The sequence below is a fragment of the Capsicum annuum genome, chromosome 9, assembly GCF_002878395.1.
Source record: "Capsicum annuum cultivar UCD-10X-F1 chromosome 9, UCD10Xv1.1, whole genome shotgun sequence".
NCBI classification, from domain to species: domain Eukaryota; kingdom Viridiplantae; phylum Streptophyta; class Magnoliopsida; order Solanales; family Solanaceae; genus Capsicum; species Capsicum annuum.
The window spans coordinates 156,899,992-156,906,094 of NC_061119.1; positions in this window are offsets into that span (position 1 = coordinate 156,899,992).

Sequence of the window (6,103 nt, forward strand, 5' to 3'; positions counted from 1 at the left end):
ATGTCATATATTATAGGTTTGGATGCATAGTTTTCGAACCATAGTTAGACAGCTCTATGGAATTCAACAGTCATAGTGGTGACTCCTCATCTATCGAGAACATGTTATGATTATTCACTTATTTTAGTATTTCATTATATTCAGTTTGTTAGAGTTAGTTGAGGGTTTGACCCATCAACTCCTTGATGAGTTTAGAGGCTTTCAGACGTTCAAACAGTCAATTAGATAGTCAGTCAGTCACTTTTAGTTTTTATTAGATATTTTTGACTTATGATTAATTTGGTATTTCAGTATTCAGATCTGTATTTTCCTTCTCAGTTCATCTCCCGCAGAGATGTTATGTTCATATTTATTTAGTGCTCACATTTGGTACCAGCTCATAGGTTATCTTGAGGTCACTTACAACTGTAATCACCATTGTTCCGACTAGGGTATAGCCTTAGGTCATAACAAAAGTTCTCCTGAAGGTGCTTCTTTGAGTGACCTGAGGTTCCTCCAGCTCTGAGAATTATTTCTATCTCTATGATAGAGTCTTCTTATGGTGTTCCTCCGGTCCTAAGTTTGGATTATCCAATGTTACCGACATTAGCTTATGGTACTTCACAGACTCTGAGTGTTATTTATCCTTCAACAGCTGTATTTAAGTATGGTATTCCAAGGTTAGAGTTCAGCCTTCGTCTATGTTGCCTCCTTGGATGGGATCTCATCCAACCAAATTTATTATGCCTCCTATTATTATGAGTATGGTTATGTCTTAGAAGAGATTTAAGAGATTCACCAATTTGGGTTCTCCTAGGTTCAGTGGTGTCGTGGGCAAGAATGCCTATGAGTTCTTGATTTATTGTAGAGAGAAGTTTCATAACCTTAGATAACTTAAGTTACATGGGGTTTCTTACACTACTTATCAGTTCATAGATATAACCAAAGATTCGGCAAGGTCACTTCTCAGTTTCAGACCTCTTGATTCTCCAAAGATGTCTTCAAATTAGTTTGTTGTGGTTTATGCCTTAAAGTCTGAGGCATCAGATGAGAGATGGGTCTAATAACTTATAGCAGGTCTCCATGATTGTTATTAAGTATAAGGCATATTTCCATGCCCTTTATAAATATTCTTATGCCAGCATTGACACCAAGTTTGAAAAGATTCAAAAGTTCTTATGGGATTAGTTATTTCTTTTCAGTTAGCTATGACTTAGATAGTATTGCATGGAGCATCATTTTAGAGTATTGTGGCTCATTCTAGGATGACTGAATCTATTCTGTGAGGGTTCTAAGGAGGAGCCTAGAGGGTATGCTATCAAGAGAGTTTAGAGGTCACACTTCTTGAGGTAGAGATTCTAGATATTTTTATGGGTATCAAGGAAGACTACTGCAGATAGTCTTATAGGGTTTAGGTAATGGGTCTTCTATTTTAGAAACTTCAGGTGGTCGTCCTATCTAAGTAGCACCTTTTCCTATCGAGTCGGCTCATAGAGGTTGTGTTGTGTGTGTGATGAGGTTGTCCATTTAGCGAAGGACTATCCCTGTTGTGTTGTCAAGGCTACTCTTATCTCAGCTATGAAAGGTAGAGGTTCTACTAAAGGTGCACGAGGTAGATGTAGTGGTGCCCATGATAGTAGTCATGGGGCGACCTAATTTAGTGGTGGTTGTGGATAGTACTATGCTATACCCGCTAAACTAGAGGTAGAGGCTTTTGGTACCGTCATAACAGGTATTATCCCTATTTGTCTTAGATCTTTATCTGTGTTATTTGATCTAGCTAGACTTGATTCTGCTAGTTAGCCTCTTGCCATGCCTATCCATGTATCTACCTATATAAGAGACTCTTTAGTAATGGATTAGGTGTACTGATCTTGTGTTGTGACTTTCGCGAGTCATGAAACTTAGGTAGATCTGATTGTATTATATATGGTGGATTATGATGTTATCTTAGGTATGGATTGGTTAGCTTCTTATCATGCTATCCTGGACTGTTATGTCAATAACGTAACTTTAGGTTCATCAGGTGTGCCAAGGATTGCTTGGAAGGATGTGTTTCATTTGGGCCCTAAGAGAGTCATATCTTTTCTTCAGGCTCATCATTTTGTGGAGAGGCAATGTTTGTCTTATTTGACTCATATTCGTGATACTAGTGCTACTTTACCTCCTTCCTTAGATTCTGTTCGTATTGTTCATGAGGTCATGGATGTTTTCTTGATGGATTTCCTTGATATGCCTTTGGATCATGATATTGACTTTTTTATTGATGTTTAGCTAGGCACCAAGCCTATTTCTAATCATCCTTATAGGATGGCCCCAACAAAGTTGAAGACATTAAAGGATCAGTTACATGAGTTATTGGATAAGGGATTTATCTGACCTAGTGTATCATCTTTGGATGCGGCTATCTTTTTTACGAAGAACAAAGATTGGTCTAGGCATATGTGTATCAATTATTGGAAGTTGAAGGTGATGGTTAATAATAAGTATTCTTTTCCTCATATTGATGATTTCTTTGATGAGCTTCAGGATGATTTAGTGTTTTCAAAGATTAACTTAAGATCCGAGTATTAGCAGTTGTGGATTAGAGCTTCAGATATTCCAAAGATAGCTTTTAGGAATAGATACGATTATTATGAGTTCTTGGTTGTGTTCTTTGGATTAACCAATGCCCCATCCACGTTCATGGAGTTGATGAACCAGGTTTTTTTATCATTTCTTAACTCTTTTTTTCATTGTATTTATAGACGTTATCTTGGTTTATTCTAAGAGTAAGGTAGATCATAAGGAGAATTTGTGGATTGTACTTCAGAGATTAAGGAATGAGAAGTTGTAGGCTAAGTTCTCCAAGTGAGAGTTTTGGCTGGAGTCTATTCTTTCTTAGGTCATGTGGTGTCTAAGGATGGTATTTTGGTCGATTCGGCCAATATTACAGTGGCTCATAATTGGGATATGCCTACTTCTCCTATTGTGAATTGAAATTTTATTGGTATAGCAAGCTACTATTAGCACTTTATTGAGGGTTTTTCATCTATTATAGCTCCATTGACCAAGTTGACTCAGAAGAAGATTTCCTTTCAATAGTCCAATGCTTGTGTGGCGAGCTTCTAAAAGTTAAAGGATTTGTTGACTTCAGCTCCTGTCTTGACTTTTCCCAAGGATACATTAATTTTACCATCTTCTGTGATGCTTCTAGTATTGGATTAGGTGTTGTGTTGATGTAGGGGAGTAAGGTAATTGTGTATGCATATTGCCAATTAAATCCTATGAGAGGAATTACCATACCCATGATTTGGGGTTGTGCACGGTTATTTTTTTCCTTAAAGTTGGGGAGGCACTACTTGTATGGAGTTCGTTGTGAGATTTCCTCGAATCATCATAGACTTCAGTGTTTCTTTACCCAGTGAGACGTTAATATGAGGCAACACCGTTGTCTTGAGTTTCTTAAGGATGATGACTTGACTACTCTCTATTATTCGACCAAGGGTAATGGGGCTGTAGATACCTTGAGCTAGAAGTTGACTAGCATGGGTAGCTTGGCATATCTTTTGACTCAGGTGAAACTTTGGCCTTGGAGGTTCAATCCTTGTCTAACCAGATGGTTAAGCTTGATATTTTGACACCTGGATGTGTTTTGGCATTTTTTGAGGCTAGGTCTTCCTTGATGGAGAAAACTTGAGCTCATCAATTTGATGATGTAGGATTGATAGTGATTCGACATGAGGTGTGGGATCATCAATTAATTGCACATGTTTGTAGTCGAAGTTCCTATCTTAGGTTTGGTAATGGATTTCTTTACATCTAGAAGTTGAGCTAGATACCTTAACCTAGTTTGGGGTATAAATTTCCTAAATATGGAAATTGAGAATTAGAAGTGGGTTCCTCCAGCCCACTTAGGCCAGGACTTGGATTAGCCATTGTGGACTTAGTTGCGGATGTTAGGCCTAGTTGAGACTAATGAGCCTTATTTATGAGATGTACTTGGAGAGTTGATGGACAATGGTGACTTTCGCGGATTATGAATAATGTCCTTAGAGATGATATTCCTCCTAGAAGTGATGTTGGGCCTATATAGATTTACTTCCTCTTGGTTTTGATATGGGTCCCTTAGAGATGATATTCCTCGTAGACATGCAAAATTGGCTCATAGAGATGACATTCCTAATAGTCATGATACATGACCTATAGTTACGACATGCCTCATAGATGTGATATGTCTCGTAGTTATGATTTATGCTTATTGAGGCATTATGCCTCCTAGAAGTGAGATGCCTTCTATATGTGAGACAATTATAGATATGGTCCATAAATTATAGAGATGTTATGCATAGTGAATATGCTATGGCCTATAATTATGAGATCATTTATATATACATGATTATTGATTTGAGATTCGGATTCATATGTGGGCCTAAGGACTTTATGATGTTCTGATTACTCCAGACACATTATTGGGCCAAAGGCCACGTTATGATATTGGTTGGATATTCGGGAAGTAATTATCCTTGTAAAGGATACGGTTGTAGTTTATGAATATATATATATATATATATATATATATTTGTTTATATACACATCTCTCCGGTATAATGGGACGGAGGAAGATGTGGTATGATGCTTATGTTGATATGTTTGAATACTGGTGATGGCATGTATAGACATGATATATTCATAATCATTGCATCGATGGTTGATACGATTTCGATTAGACTATAATAGCATTATGATTTTCTCTAACTAAGGGTTAAAGCCTATTTTCCACCTTAATAATGGATTTTGTCATAATAATAACTGCATGTTTTAATCAATAATTTATATACATAAAAGAGGATAATAATGATGTTTTAAGGACTTGAGCAACATAAGTTTTGGTCTGTGAATTTGATACTACTAATTACTCCGATCGTGGAAGATTTTGACCTTTTCTACACTTATTAATAATTTAGTCCCGGACATCACTCTGGGCAATGGATTTATGACTTACACTCTTTTAGTCACGAATTGAGTTCATGAACCTTTTATATATATATATATATATACACTCTTATGGATAATGTGATATTGATGATTAGCGGTGAATTATGGAAATATAAACTACATTTCTTCTCCTTTCATGATTATTTACTTTAGCCCTCATGGGGCTTCCTCTTTACTTTAGCCCTCGTGGGGCTTGCTCATTATTATGTGATATTTTTTGAATATTATGATGATTATATTATGCTATATCTTGTTTTGATGACGATCAGCTGACAACAAGGGACCAGATCCCTAGGTCTTTATGAAAACATATAGATGTCACATGTATGTTTAGTTTTATCTGTTAGTGTAACAAACATCACATGTGAGCTGTGTACTAATCAGGAAAATTAGCCCAATCGAAATTGTACCCTAATCATTATCCTTCTATAAATAAAAAAGAATGCTTCTCAATTCAAGAGTTTTTGCAATTTGACTTTTCAAGAAGAAAAAAGACGAAAACTTAATATTGCTTGAGTTCCAAGTTTCTGTGTGCTAAGAGAGTAATTGTTCTTAAGTCAAGTATTGGCCAGTAATTAAATTACGTGTGTTATACGATTAATGATTTTCTTATGTCTTTAGAGTGGTTAGGTAGAGTTACCTGAGCTGATATTGGTTAGAGTTAATCAATATTTAGAAAAGATCTTGACAGAGTTATCAAGGAGAGTTTGTAATAGAGTTGTTACAGATTTGTAGAGCTTAGAGTTAAGTTCTAATGTAGTCTATAAACATGTGTTTGATTATAGTGGATTCTTGAGTGCTTGTGGAGGGCAAGCCGTGGTTTTTCCTTCCTTAAGCAAGGACGTTTCCTCGTAAATCATTGTGTTCTTTACTTTCCTACAAAGTTTTAGTTCCTTACTGCCTTACTAATTTATTTCTTGTATCTGACTCTAAGGTACTTGGTCCATTATAAGGTGATGCACCTCTCACATTTCATCAATTTGTATCAGATCAAGGATACTCTAGAAGTTTCACACCTAAAGTAATTTATTAATCATAGCTACTCCACCTAATCTAGAAGAAGGTTAATCTACAACTAGACTACCCCGCTTTAATGGGCAATACTATGGGTGGTAAAAACCAAGATGTATGACTTCATTATGGCTGA